Consider the following 16,421-nt stretch of genomic DNA (forward strand, 5'->3'; position numbering starts at 1 on the left):
TGAATTACTACCATAAGTTTTTGCCGAATTTGTCCACAATTCTGCATCCACTGAACACCCTACTACGAACGGGAGTAGCATGGAAATGGAGCGATGAATGTAAGCGGGCCTTTCAGATGAGTAAGGACCAAATCACTTCAAGAGAAGTATTGGCTCACTACAACCCATCACTACCGATAAGACTGGCGTGTGATGCGTCTCCCTACGGTGTTGGGGCAGTACTGTCACATAAATTCCTTGATGGTTCAGAGAGGCCGATAGCTTTTGCGTCACGCTCGTTAACTTCAGCCGAGCGTATCTACGCCCAGATTGACAGAGAGGCCCTCAGCCTAGTGTGGGGGGTGAAGAAGTTCAATCACTACCTGCACGGTCAGAAATTTACTCTACTAACTGATCATCAACCTCTCGTTTCCATTTTCAACCCTCAGAAGGGCGTCCCAATAATGACAGCACAACGGCTACAGAGGTGGTCCCTTTTCCTAGGGGCACACCAATATGACATCGAGTACAAAGGAACTAAACAGCATGGGAATGCTGATGGATTGTCGTGCCTACCGTTGCCGACGGTGGAAGAAGAACTGGCAGTGGATCCAGTGGAGTTATTCCACTCGACTATAGTCTAATGTCTCCCTGCAAACATAGAAAAGGAAACATGAAATGACCCGACACTCTCCTGGGTCTATGATTTAACGGTGAAGGGATGGCCAGCACATGGCGAACCCCTGCTGCCAGCATTCTTGCCGAGAAGAGAACAGCTGTCAGTGTGTAGAGGAACCTTGATGTGTGGATCCAGAGTAGTAATTCCACCCAAATTGAAGGATAGAGTGCTCAATGAGCTTCATGAGGGTCATCTGGGAGGGGTAAAAATGAAGAACTTAGCCAGAGCGTTTGTGTGGTGGCCGGGAATCGATAGAGAAATCGAAGAGATGACCAAGAGCTGTACAGGATGCCAGAAGGTCCAAATTGCCCCACCACAAGCCCCTCTACATCCATGGGAGTGGCCCTCATCTCCATGGCAAAGGGTGCACATTGATTTTGCTGGTCCCTTTATGGACTCGATGTTTTTAATTGTGGTGGATGCACATTCAAAGTGGCCAGAGGTAATAAAAATGTCCTCAGCCACCACAGAAAAAACTATCACAGTCTTACGAACCATATTCGCCAGGAATGGGCTGCCTGAACAGATTTGCTCTGACAATGGACCACAGTTTGTGTCTGAAGAGTTCCGGAGGTTCTTAAAGAACAATGGTGTTAAGCATTACACATCCGCCCCATATCATCCAGCCACTAATGGATTGGCCGAGAGGTTTGTTCAAACATTCAAGAAGGCTATCAAGGCAATGTGTAATGAAGATATACCCCTACAACACAAGGTGGATAACTTCTTGTTTGCCTACCGGAATGAGACACATGCGGTTACCAACCAAACTCCAGCCATGATGTTCTTCAATCGAAGACTACGATGCCACTTGGATTTGGTTAAGCCAAACATCAGAAGAGATGTGGAGAACAGGCAGTTTCAGAATATGAATGAAAGGCCGACCAGGAGTTTTAAGATAGGTCAACCAGTTTTGGCCTGGGACTACCACACAGAGAAATGGCAGCCAGGAACGATCTGTACACGGCAAGGACCTCTAATGTATACCGTGGACGTTGGAGAGAGCATTGTAAGATGCCATGCTGACCAGATTCCAGAGTCACTGGAAAACGGCAACTCCACACCACGATCTGATACACCTGGCGATGAAACCGAAGTACCAATTGCATCTACCGCAGAATCGGTGATATTGGAAGCAGACGAACCAAACAACGACATTGATCCCGACTCAACCTTGCCAGCAGAACCTGATATCCCAAAGAGGCGTTATCCAGACAGAATCAGGAAGCCTCCTCAAAGACTGAACTTATAATTGCTTAACTTCAACCAATGTATCTAGCAACCGTAATTGTAATTGTAATTAGTTATTATTTATTTGTTAAATGAATGTTATGTACTGTTTATCTAAAAGGGGAGGAATTGTTGTGTATGTACCTTTAAGGGAATAACTGGTCTCAGACTGCAGTACCGGCAGTGACCACCCCTGTATAAAAGGCCCTAGCAGGCTTCTGTAGTTTCAGTTCCAGGTTGTCTCCATTCAGTAAAGACTTGTTATAATCAACTCCTGCAGTCCGTGTCTCAATTATACACGGACATAATAGGCGGGGGAGTGGGGGTGGGGGGCAGGTTTGGCGGGGTTGGGGGAAGAGCATCAGTGAGTTTTCTTTAAACGTGACGTCGGATGGAGCACTCCTCTACCTCCTGGCACCTTCATTTTGGGGGAGAGAGTTCCAGATTTCCACTACTCTTTGTGTGAAGAAGTGCTTCCCGACATCACTCCTGAATGGCCTAGCTCTAATTTTAAGGTTATGCCCCCTTGTTCTGGACTCCTCCACCAGAGCAAATAATTTTGCTCTATCTAGCCCATCAAATCCTTTAATCATCTTATACACCTCAATCAGATCACCCATTAAGCTTCTATACTCAAGGGAATACAAGCCTATGACTCATGCTCTAATTGAATGATGGTACAGGCTTGAGGGGCTGAATGAGATCCTCCTGTTCCTGTCCTATATCTTGGTTCTCGACACTCATCGTGATGAATACACTTTGACACGCAGAACAGGAATGAGCTGGTTTCTTCCCTCTCTGAGCACAGAGGTGTCGAGGCCACTTGTAGTGTCCACAACACCACCTCGAGGCGGAGCTTGTAGACCCAGCGCAGAGCAGAGTGAAACCCTGGACTAACCTCCTTGCAGTTCGCACTCTTACTTAATTTTAAGCCGTGGCTCAGTGGGTAGCACTCTCACCTCTGAGTCAGAATGTCAAGATTCAGGTCCCACTACAGAGACTTGAGCAGTGCTGGGGGAGCGCTGCACTGTCGGAGGGGCAGTGCTGGGGGAGCGCTGCACTGTCGGAGGGGCAGTGCTGGGGGAGCGCTGCACTGTCGGAGGGGCAGTGCTGGGGGAGCGCTGCACTGTCGGAGGGGCAGTGCTGGGGGAGCGCTGCACTGTCGGAGGGGCAGTGCTGGGGGAGCGCTGCACTGTCGGAGGGGCAGTGCTGGGGGAGCGCTGCACTGTCGGAGGGGCAGTGCTGGGGGAGCGCTGCACTGTTGGAGGGTCAGTGCTGAGGAGGTGCTGCACTGTGGAGGGGCAGTGCTGAGGGAGTGTTGAACTATGTGAGGAGTCGTCTTTCGGATGAAATGTTGGACTGAGGCCCTGTCTGCCCGCTCAGACATAGAGGATCCCACAGCACTGTTTCGAGGAGAAGCAGGGGAGTTTTCCCCAGTGTCCTGGGTCAATATTTATCCCTCAATCAACATCACTAAACCAGATTATCTGGTCATTATCACATTGCTGTTTGTGGGAGATTGCTCTACGCAAATTGGCTGCTGCATTTCCTACATTACAACAGTGACTACACTTCAAAAGTATTTCATTGGCTGTAAAGCACTTTGGGACGTCCTGAGGCCATGAAAGGTGCTATATAAATGCACGTCTTTCTTTTCTTTCACATTCAGGTAAGTAAATTTGAAAAACTTACCTTGCAGGTCGTAGGTGGAACAAAAGTCTGGTGTTACCGAGTGCAGCCTGCGCTGACTGCCTCGGGGCAAACCAATCTTGCAGTGGAGGCCTCAGATAGGCACTAGGCTCATTATTTGCATATGTAAAGAGTATAATGCTTGATTCAGGTGTAGGCTCTGGACACCTAGGGGGAAAAATTGGGTTGGTTAGCACCTCCCGTTAACGCCTCCGGGGGTGCTAACGGGGCGCTAATGGCTTACTGCCCAAGCGTGGCGATTTTAGCGCCGCCCGTGAAATTGACCTGGCGCTTTGCCATGGCGCTAAACACTACCGCCACGGCCTCCTGTGCCCGGAGATTGTGATGTCATCAAAGTGTGCAACGCCCCGGTAGCGTCCCGGACCGGAAATTGATTCTCGCCCCTTGCCTTAGCACCGACCGCTCGGAACGACAGGAAGAGGGGGACGTTTTGCAGTTGGCAAGGAGCTGGTGGAGTGCTATTTAAAGGCAATTGTAGTGTATGTACCTTTAAGGGGAGAACTACTTTTTACAGCTCCTGTATACTGTAGTACCGGCAGTGACCACACCTGTATATAAACCCTGAGTAGGGATCTGTACGTTTAGTTTTAGAGTAACCCTCATCCAGTAAATACCTGTTGATTGTTCCTGCAGTCTCGTGTCTAGTTATTGAAGGACACACAACATCAAAAATACACGTATCTAACAGTGGCGACGAGGCAGATTCGAACCTACCTGCAACTCTGCATTACCTCCCAGGGATTCGCTCCTGGAGAACAGTGGAAGAAAGTTGAGGCCAGAAGCACGGGCGTCGACCACGAGCAGCCGCCCAGTCATCCAGCAGAGATTGAGCATCGCAGGGGAGGCTGTTGAGAGCTGGGCTTGGTTCTCCAGTCATGGTGGTCCAGCGAAACGGGCTGGCAACAGGTACGGCGCAGACCCTTCCCGGACAGTGGCGGCTAGAGCCGACCGACGGCACAGAAAAGGCCGAGCAGCGTTGAGGGGAGAAGAGAGAGGGTAGAGCGCACAGGGCGCAGCCAGTGTTCAGGACCGAGCGGCGTCGACGGGAGAAGAGAGAGGGTAGAGCGCACAGGGCACAGCTGGTGTTCAGGAACGAACGGCGTCGATGGGAGAAGAGAGAGGGTAGAGCGCACAGGGCGCAGCCAGTGTTAAGGACCGAACGGCGTCGACGGGAGAAGAGAGAGAGGAAGAAAGGGAAACGCGCAGAGCGCAGCCGGTGTTCAAGGGCCCAGCAGCCGCAGCGGAGAAGAAGGGAGAGCGCGGGAAAACGCCATTTTGAGCCGCAGCGGAGAAGAAGGGAGAGCGCGGGAAAACGCCATTTTGAGCCGCAGCGGAGAAGAAGGGAAGCGTGGGAAAACACCATTTTGAGCCAGTCTAACCACACCCAGGGATGCCGAAGAGTGGCAGTATCACAGCGTTCGACAATGAAGTCGAAGATTGGACGACATATGTCGAACGCATAGAAGTGTACTGCAAGGTGAATGAAGTGCCAGATGAGAGGAAAGCGCTGGTATTGCTGAATTCCATGGGTGCAAAAATGTATGGCTTACTGCGAAACCTAGTAACCCCAGAGAAGCCAGTGGACAAGGATTTTGGAAACATAGTGTCAATCCTACAGAACCACTTAAACCCCACACCGCTGCTGATAGCAGAAAGATTTAAGTTTCACAAAAGGAACCAGCTTAAAGATGAAAGTAATGCTGAGTATTTAACGGAACTGCGCAAGCTATCGAAACACTGCCAGTTTGGAACGGGACTAGCAGATACTTTAAGGGACAAGTTTGTGTGTGGGCTTCAAAGTGAAGGAACCCAGAAACGGCTTCTATCAGAAAAGGATCTTACGCTGGACAAGGCTTTCAGCATGGCAGTATCACACGAAGCAGCCGCACGGGGCGCTGCAGAGATACAACGGACACCGCAAGAATATGGCACAAATGAAATGTCATACGGAACAGTAAAGTGCTATCGCTGCGGCAGAACAACACACGACCATAATGATTGCTGGTTTAAGGACAAAGTGTGCAGACAGTGTGGAAAAGTAGGACACATAGTAAGAGTCTGCAGGTCGGGAAAGAAAACCAGCAGCATGAAATCGCCACAGGAGAAGTACAACAAGGTACATAAGGTGACGGAGAGTAGTTCAGACGAATAGAAAAGTGATACAGACTCCGGAAGCAAGGAGCTGGGTTGTCTGAAACTACATAAGGTGATCCAAACGGAGGATCATCAAACTATCTGGGTCACGCTCAAGATAGCTGGAGTCCAAGTGAAAATGGAATTGGACACAGGATCAGCCCTAACAGTCATAAACCGAAGTGACTACAAGTGGCTATTCTCACATATACCCTTGAGAGATACAGAGATTGTCTTGAAGACGTACACGGGGCAAAAATTCTACCCCAAAGGAAAAATAAGGGTGAACGTTGTATATAACGGTAAGTAAACACCAAAAATGGACCTATATGTATTGCCAGATGGAGGACCACCACTACTAGGACGTGAATGGATCCGGAAGATACAGCTAGATTGGCATTCCATACAAGCACTGACTGCAGATGCCAAAAAGGATGACGACGCCACACCTGGAAGACTGTCAAAAATGCTAACTGACGCACAAGAAGTGTTCCAGGAGGGACTTGGAACACTAAAAGGCATAACAGTGACGATCAAAATAGAGGAAAATGCAAGCCCAAAGTTTTTAAGGCCAGACCGGTACCTTATGCGATCCGCCCAGCCGTCGAAGCAGAGCTGGAAGGTTTGGAACGTTCATGAGTACTGTCCAAAGTGGACTGGAACGAGTGGGCCACACCCATCATTCCTGTAATGAAGAGGTCGTTGAGTAATACGCCTGGGGAACCAAAGAAAGTTCGCATCTGTGGGGATTTTAAGGTGACAGTGAACCCAATCCTTCACACGGTACAATATCCGCTTCCGCGGATTGAAGATATTTTCGCCTCGCTATCTGGAGGGAAACGCTTCACTAAGATTGACCTGGCCCAGGCGTACCTGCAAATGGAGGTAGAAGAAGCCTCAAAACAGTACCTCATGATCAACACTCATAAAGGTCTCTACCAATACAACCGGCTGGTGTTCGGGGTAGCATCAGCTCCGGCTATTTGGCTAAGGGCAATGGATCAAGTCCTGCAAGGGATTCCAGGGACCCAGTGTTATTTGGACGACATCCTGGTCACGGGCGAAAATGACAGTGCTCACCTTGCCAACCTGGAGCAGGTGCTCACTAGATTGAAGGAATATGGGCTCCGAGCAAATTGCCACAAATGCGAGTTTTTCCAGAAGCAGATCTCGTATTGTGGCCACGTTATTGATGAAGAGGGGTTACATAAGTCCCCTGAAAAGATTGAGGCAGTAGTCAAGGCTCCAGCACTGGAAAATGTGTCACAACTGAGGTCGTTCCTCGGGCTGGTGAACTACTACCATAAGTTCTTGCCGAATTTGTCTACAGTACTACACCCACTGAACACCCTACTGCAAACGGGGGTACAATGGAAGTGGAATGACGAATGTAAACGAGCTTTCCAGAAGTGCAAAGAATTGATTACATCAAAAGAGGTGTTCACTCATTTCAACACAGCACTACCCATTTGGTTGGCGTGTGATGCATCACCCTATGGCATTGGAGCGGTGCTGTCGCACAAGTTCCCGGACGGCTCGGAGAGGCCGGTAGCCTTTGCGTCTCGGTCACTAACCTCATCCGAGCACAACTATGCCCAGATTGACAGGGAGGCCCTCAGCCTAGTGTGGGGAGTGAAAAAGTTCAACCACTGTCTGAACGGGCAGAAGTTCACCTTGCTGACGGACCACCAACCACTTGTCTCCATCTTTAATCCAAGGAAGGGTGTGCTGGTGATGACTGCGCAACGGCTACAAAGCTGGTCGCTTTTTCTAGGGTGAACCAATATGAAATTGAGTAAACGGGCACGAAACAGCATGGAAACGCTGATGGGCTATCACGCCTGCCACTGCCTACTGCGGAGGAAGCACCAGCAGTGGACCCTGTCGAAATATTTCATTCGACTATAATTGAACGCTTGCCAGTAACTAACGCTGATATAGAGAAGGAGACCCGAAATGACCCGACACTGTCTCGGGTATATAACTTGACGGTGAAGGGATGGCCAACACATGGCGACTCACTGTTGCCAGCATTCTCATCCAGAAGAGAACAGCTGTCAGTATGCCAGGGGACCTTGATGTGTGGATCCCGAGTGGTAATAATTAATTAATGATAATTGAACTTTATTGTCATTGCACAAGTACATGAACAACGAAATGTGATCTTGCAAGCTCCCATGACTGGGAGAAGCAAAGCCGCTGCGTCGGTGCGCGCCGCCATTCCATTTCCACCATTCCTCCTGTCCGACAATCTTCAGCCCAACGCCCGGGCCTGCTCACCAGCCGCTCCTCCTGGGGCTCCTTCCGTGACCTTCTCACCAACCGCCCCTCCTCGGGGCTCCTTCCGTGACCTTCTGCACCTGGTCTTCCCTGATGGTCACCCCTCCAGTTAATTCCACCCAAGTTAAGGGAGAGAGTGCTCAATGAGCTTCACGAAGGCCATCTGGCAGAGGTGAAAATGAAAAGCCTTGCTAGGGCTTATGTGTGGTGGCTGGGGATCAATCAGCAAATCGAGGACCTGACAAAGAGCTGCTCAGGATGCCAGAAGGTCCAAAATGCACCACCACATGCCCCTCTACACCCATGGGAGTGGCCCTCATCTCCATGGCAGTGGGTGCATATTGATTTTGCTGGACCATTCATGGACTCAATGTTTCTAATAGCCGTGGATGCACACTCGAAATGGCCTGAGGTGATCAAAATGTCCTCCACCACCACGGAGAAAACTATTGCAGTCCTATGGACCATATTTGCCAGGAACGGCTTGCCAGAGCAGATTTGCTCTGATAACGGACCACAGTTTGTGTCCGAAGAGTTTCGAAGATTCATGAAAAGGAATGGGGTAAGGCATTACACATCCGCCCTGTATCATCCAGCCACAAATGGATTGGCTGAGAGGTTCGTACAAACCTTTAAAAAAGCAGTAAGTTCCATGTGCGTGACAACATTCCACTGCAGCATAAGGTGAACAATTTCCTGTTAGCCTACAGAAATGCGACACATGCAGTCACTAACCAGACCCCGGCCATGATGTTCTTTAACCGAAGGTTGAGATCTCGTCTGGATTTGCTTAGACCAATTGTACGAAGAAATGTTGAGAATAAGCAATTCCAGCACATCAATGAGAAGCCGACAAGGAGCTTCAATGTAGGGCAACCAGTCTTGGCCCGCGACTACCGAACAGAGAAATGGCAACCAGGAACGATATGCACACGGCAGGGGCCACTAATGTACGCAGTGGATGTTGGGGAGAACATTGTGAGATGCCATGTCGACCAGATCCTAGAGTCACAGGAACGAGTCAACCCCATGTCTCGCACACCTGGTGTTGAACCCGACATACAGGTAGCATCTACCCCAGAAACAGTAGCATCGGAAGCTGATGAACCAACTGACGACAAGGGGCCTCCGCACCAAGAACAAGACACTCAGGAAAGGCGCTATCCATAAAGGATCAGGAAGCCGCCACAAAGATTGAATTTATAAATGGACTATATTCAGTTAATGTGCATGTTAAAATTGTTAATTGTTAAATGAATGTTTTGGTACTGTCAATCTAAAAGGGGAGGAATTGTAATGTATGTACCTTTAAGGGGAGAACTACTTTTTACAGCTCCTGTATACTGTACTACCGGCAGTGACCACACCTGTATATAAACCCTGAGTAGGGATCTGTACGTTTAGTTTTAGAGTAACCCTCATCCAGTAAATACCTGTTGATTGTTCCTGCAGTCTCGTGTCTAGTTATTGAAGGACACACAACATCAAAAATACACGGATCTAACAGCGTGCGCTTCCTGCTTTTTCTTGTCAGCAAAATATTTGGCATACGCAGATTGAGAGGGAGAGAGGCGTCTGGAGAGATTTAATGCTCTCCTACAAGGCGGTTTGTTCTTGAGCAACACTTTTCAGTTTCCTATTTTTCTGAGCTTCATATTTACCTCATTTACAAGATTAAATGGGGGCTTTACTAACTCGGGGCTTCGTCCTCCAGCTTCACCTTCGGAGGCAGCAGAGGTGCAGAGAGAGAGTGGCAAATGTGGCCAGAGGGAAGAGCGTCAACAGGCCTCTGCACAGGAGACCTTACCCTCCCAGGGTATTCTGGGAGCAATTCTCCGACATTCATTTGTCTGAGGAGCAGTGTTTCCTGTTATATCCGTGTATCTTAATGTTGTGTCCTTCAATACTCAGACAACAGACTGCAGGGAACGATCAACAGGTGTTTACTGAATGAGGGTTACTCTAGAACTAACTTTACAGATCACTACTCAGGGTTTATATACAGGTGTGGTCACTGCCGGTACTACAGTATACAGGAGCTGTAAAAAGTAGTTATCTCCCTTAAAGGTACATGCATTACAATTCCTCCCCTTTAGATTAACAGTAACATAACACTCATTTAACAATTAAATATCAAACTAATTACAATTAACACTTTTAACATGCAACATTAGCTGAAAATAGTCTATTTATAAATTCAGTCTTTGGGGAGGCTTCCTGATTCTTTCTGGATAACGCCTTTCCCGAGTGTCTCGCTCTTGGTGCGGAGGCGATTCTGGCACCCTGTCGTCAGTTGATTCATCAGCTTCCAATGCTATTGTTTCTGAGGTAGATGCGACCTGTACGTCGGGTTCCTTACCAGGTGCGTATGGCCGAGACATGGAGTTGACTCATTCCTGTGACTCTAGGATCTGGTCAGCATGGCATCTCACAATGTTCTCCCCAACATCCACTGTGTACATAAGTGGCCCCTGCCGTGTGCATATCGTTCCTGGTTGCCATTTCTCTGTTCGGTAGTCGCGGGCCAAGACTGGTTGCCCTACATTGAAGCTCCTTGTCGGCTTCCCATTGATATGCTGGAATTGCTTACTCTCAACATCTCTTCGTACATTTGGTCTGAGCAAATCCAGACGAGATCTCAACCTTCAGTTAAAGAACATCATGGCCGGGGCCTGGTTGGTGACTGCATGTGTCGCATTTCTGTAGGCTAACAGGAAATTGTCCACCTTATGCTGCAGTGGAATGTCGTCATCGCACATGGCCTTTACTGCTTTTTTAAAGGTTTGTACGAACCTCTCAGCCAATCCATTTGTGGCTGGATGATACGGGGCGGATGTGTAATGCCTTACCCCGTTCCTTTTCATAAATCTTCGAAAGTCTTCGGACACAAACTGTGGTCCGTTATCAGAGCAATCAGCTCTGGCAAGCCGTTCCTGGCAAAAATGGTCCGTAGGACTGCAATAGTTTTCTCCGTGGTGCTGGAGGACATTTTGATCACCTCAGGCCATTTTGAGTGCGCATCCACGGCTATTAAAAACATTGAGTCCATGAATGGACCAGCAAAATCAATATGCACCCGTTGCCATGGAGATGAGGGCCACTCCCATGGGTGTAGAGGGGCATGTGGTGGTGCATTTTGGAACTTCTGGCATCCTGAGCAGCTCTTTGTCAGGTCCTCGATTTGCTGATCAATCCCCGGCCACCACACATAAGCCCTAGCAAGGCTTTTCATTTTCACCCCTCCCAAATGACCTTCGTGAAGCTCATTGAGCATTCTCTCCCTTACCTTGGGTGGAATTACCACTCGGGATCCACACATCAAGGTCCCCTGGCACACTGACAGCTGTTCTCTTCTGGATGAGAATGCTGGCAACAGTGAGTCACCATGTGCTGGCCATCCCTTCACCGTCAAATCATATACCCGAGACAGTGTCGGGTCATTTCGGGTCTCCTTCTCTATACCAGCGTTAGTTACTGGCAAGCATTCAATTTTAGTCGAATGAAATATTTCGACAGGATCCACTGCTGGTGCTTCCTCCGCAGTAGGCAGTGGCAGGCGTGATAGCCCATCAGCGTATCCATGCTGTTTCGTGCCCTTATACTCGATTTCATATTGGTGCACCCCTAGTAAAAGGGACCATCTTTGTAGCCGTTGCGCAGTCATCACCGGAACGCCCTTCTTTGGATTAAAGATGGAGACAAGTGGTTGGTGGTCAGTCAGCAAGGTGAACTTCTGCCCGTGCAGATAGTGATTGAACTTTTTCACTCCCCACACTAGGCTGAGGGCCTCCCTGTCAATCTGGGCATAGTTACGCTCGGCTGAGGTTAGTGACCGAGACGCAAAGGCTACTGGCCTCTCCGAGCCGTCCGGGAATTTGTGCGACAGCACCGCTCCAATGCCATAGGGTGATGCATCACACGCCAACCGAATTGGTAGTGCTGGGTTGAAATGAGCCAACACCTCTTTTGATGTGATCAATGCTTTGCTCTTCTGGAAAGCTCATTTACATTCGTCACTCCACTTCCATTGTACCCCCGTTTGCAGTAGGGTGTTCAGTGGGTGTAGTACTGTAGACAAATTCGGCAAGAACTTAAGGTAGTAGTTCACCAGCCCGAGGAACGACCTCAGTTGTGACACATTTTCCGGTGCTGGAGCCTTGACTACTGCATCAATCTTTTCAGGGGACTTATGTAACCCCTCTTTATCAATAACGTGGCCACAATACGAGATCTGCTTCTGGAAAAACTCGCATTTGTGGCGATTAGCTCGCAGCCCATATTCCTTCAATCTAGTGAGCACCTGCTCCAGGTTGGCGAGGTGATCACTGTCATTTTTGCCCGTGACCAGGATGTCGTCCAAATAACACTGGGTCCCTGGAATCCCTTGCAGGACTTGTTCCATTGCCCTTTGCCAAATAGCCAGAGCTGACGCTACCCCGAACACCAGCCGGTTGTATTGGTAGAGAACTTTATGAGTGTTGATCGTGAGGTACTGTTTCATAAGAACATAAGAACATAAGAAATAGGAGCAGGAGTAGGCCAATCGGCCCCTCGAGCCTGCTCCGCCATTCAATAAGATCATGGCTGATCTGATCCTAACCGCCAATCCACTATCACAGAACCATCTCCTGAATCTAACAGAATTAGACACACAAAATAGGAGCAGGATCAGGCTACACGGCCCCTGGGCCCACTCCGCTACCCACAGGGCCATGACCGATCCGAACCTAGACTCATGTCCAAATTCCTGCCCGCTCCCCGTAACCCTTAATTCCCTTTACTTCTAGGAAACTGTCTATTTCTGTTTTAAATTTATGTAATGATGTAGCTTCTACAGCTTTTTGGGGCAGCATATTCCATGGACCTACCACCCTCTGAGTGAAGTAGTTCCTCCTCATCTCAGTTTTGAAAGAGCAGCCCCTTATTCTAAGACTATGCCCCCTAGTTCTAGTTTCACCCATCATCGGGAACATCTTCGCCGCATCCACCCGATCCAACCACTTCACAATCTTATATGTTTCAATAAGATCGCCTCTCATTCTTCTGAACTCCAATGAGTAGAGTCCCAATCTACTCAACCTCTCCTCAGATGTCCATCCCCTCATCCCCGGGATTAACCGAGTGAACCTTCTTTGTACTGACTCGAGAGCAAGTATGTCCTTTCTTAAGTATGGACACCAAAACTGTATGCAGTATTCCAGGTGCGGTCTCACCAATACCTTGTACAACTGAAGCAATACCTCCCAATTTTTATATTCTATCCCCGTAGCAATGAAAGCCAACATTCCATTGGCCTTCTTAATCACTTGCTGCACCTGCATACTAACCTTTTGAGTTTCGTGCACCAGGACCCCCAGATCCCTTTGTACTTCAGTACTTTCCAGTTTCTTGCCATGAAGATAATAAATTGCTCTATGATTTTTCCTGCCAAAGTGCATAACCTCACACTTTCCAGTATTGTATTCCATCTGCCAAATCTCTGCCCACTTACGTAGCCTGTCGATGTCCTCTTGCAGATTTTTTATGTCCTCCTCACTCACTACTTTCCCTCCCATCTTAGTATCATCTGCAAACTTTGATATGTTACACTCGGTCCCCTCCTCCAAATCGTTAATATAGATTGTAAAGAGTTGGGGACCCAGCACTGACCCCTGCGGAACACCACTAGCTACTGATTGCCAGTCTGAGAATGAACCATTTAACCCAACTCTCTGCCTTCTGTTAGATAGCCAATCCTCTATCCATGCCAGAATATTACCCCCAATCCCGTGACTTTTTACCTTAAGCAATAATCTTTTGTGTGGCACCTTGTCAAATGCCTTTTGGAAGTCTAAATACACTACGTCCACTGGTTCCCCTTTATCCACCCTATACGTTACTTCCTCAAAGAACTCCAGCAAATTTGTCAAACATGACTTCCCCTTCATAAAACCATGCTGACTTTGTCCTATTAAATTATGATTATCCAAATGTCCTCTTGCTGTCTCCTTAATAATGGACTCCAAAATTTTACCTACCACAGATGTTAGGCTAACCGGTCTATAGTTTCCAGCCTTCTGTCTACTGCCCTTTTTAAATAAGAGTGTTACATTAGCAGTTTTCCAGTCTGCCGGGACCTTTGCCGAGTCCAGGGAGTTTTGGAAAATTATTACCAATGCATCCACAATCCCTACCGCCACTTCCCTCAAGACCCTAGGATGTAAGCCATCAGGTCCAGGTGATTTATCCGCCTTGAGTCCCATTATTTTACCGAGTACCACTTCCTTAGTGATTTTGATCGTGTTTAGCTCCTCCCCCCCTTTAGCCCCCTGTTTGTCCAGTGTTGGGATATTCTTAGTGTCTTCTACTGTAAAGACTGATGTAAAATATTCATTCAGTGTTTTTGCCATCTCCATATTTCCCACCATTAATTTCCCGGTCTCATCCTCTAAGGGACCAACATTTACTTTAGCCACCCTTTTTCTTTTTATATAACTATAAAAACTCTTACTATCTGTTTTTATATTTTTTGCTAATTTACTTTCATAATCTATCTTCCCTTTCTTAATCAATCTTTTTGTTATTTTTTGCTGTCTTTTAAAGTTTTCCCAATCCTCTATCCTCCCACTAGATTTGGCTACCTTATATGCCCTTGTTTTTAGTTGAATACTATCCTTAATTTCTTTACTTAGCCATGGATGGCTGTCGTTTCTTTTGCACCCTTTTCTTCTCAGTGGAATATATATTTTTTGGAAGTTGTAAAATAACTGCTTAAATGTACACCACTGATCATGTATCGTCTTACCCTTTAATCTATTTTCCCAATCCACTCTACTCAATTCCGCTCTCATACCTTCATAGTCTCCTTTATTCAAGCTTAGCATGCTTGTTTGAGATCCAACCTTCTCACCCTCTAATTGAATATGGAATTCAACCATGTTATGGTCACTCATTCCAAGGGGATCCTTTACTAGGACATTTTTAATTAATCCCATCTCGTTACACAGGGCCAGATCTAAGGTTGCTTGCCCCCTGGTCGGTTCAGTTACATACTGCTCAAGAAACCCATCCCTAATACACTCAATGAACTCATCCTCAAGGCAGCCCTGCCCAATTTGATTTGTCCAATTAATATGATAGTTAAAATCCCCCATAATTATAGATGTTCCCTTATTACAAGCCTCAACTATTTCCTGATTGATACTCCGTCCAACAGAGTTGCCACTGTTCGGAGGCCTATAGACTACGCCCACTAGTGTTTTTTTCCCCTAATTATTCCTTACCTCCACCCAAACTGTTTCATTATCCTGATCTTTTGACCCAATATCATTTCTCTGTATTACAGTGATTCCTTCCTTTATTAACATAGCCACCCCCCCCTCCTTCCTGCCTGTCCTTCCTGATCGTTAAATAACCTGGTATGTTTAATTCCCAGGCATTGTCACCCTGCAGCCATATTTGTTTAATGGCCACAAGATCATACCCATATGTAGTTATTTCTGCCATTAACTCGTCTATTTTGTTACGAATGCTACGTGCATTCAGATAGAGAACTTTCAAATATGTTTTGTGACACTTAGTTCCTGCTTTTGCCCTTTTTATTACTTTTCGAGGCTTCTTCTACCTCCATTTGCAGGGACGCCTGGGCCAGATCAATCTTAGTGAAGCGTTTCCCTCCAGATAGTGAGGCAAAAATATCTTCAATCCGCGGAAGCGGATATCGTACAGTGTGAAGGATTGGGTTCACTGTCACCTTAAAGTCCCCATGGATGCGAACCTTCTTTGGTTCCCCAGGTGTATTACTCAACGACCTCTTCATTACAGGAACAATGGGTGTAGCCCACTCGCTCCAGTTCACTTTGGACAGTACTCCTGAACGTTCCAAACCTTCCAGCTCTGCTTCGACGGCTGGGCGGATCGCATAAGGTTCCGGTCTGGCCTTAAAAAACTTTGGACTTGCATTTTCCTGTATTTTGATCATCGCTGTTATGCCTTTTAGTGTTCCGAGTCCCTGCTGGAACACTTCTTGTGCGTCAGTTAGCATTTTTGACAGTCGTCCAGGTGTGACGTCGTCATCCTTTTTGGCATCTACAGTCAGTGCTTGTATGGAATGCCAATCTAGCTGTATCTTCTGGATCCATTCACGTCCTAGTAGTGGTGGTCCTCCATCTGGCAATACATATAAGTCCATTTTTGGTGTTTCCTTGCCGTTATATATAACGTTCACCCTTATTTTTCCTTTGGGGTGGACTTTTTGCCCCGTGTACATCTTCAAGACAATCTTTGTATCTCTCAAGGGTATATGTGAGAATAGCCGCTTGTAGTCCCTTCAGTTTATGACTGTTAGGGCTGATCCTGTGTCCAATTCCATTTTCACTTGGACTCCTGCTATCTTGAGCGTGACCCAGATAGTTTGGTGATCCTCCGTTTT

The sequence above is a fragment of the Somniosus microcephalus genome, chromosome 10 (genome assembly GCF_052327205.1).
Source record: "Somniosus microcephalus isolate GS21.2 chromosome 10, FLI_Smic_1.0, whole genome shotgun sequence".
Classification (NCBI taxonomy): Eukaryota; Metazoa; Chordata; class Chondrichthyes; order Squaliformes; family Somniosidae; genus Somniosus; species Somniosus microcephalus.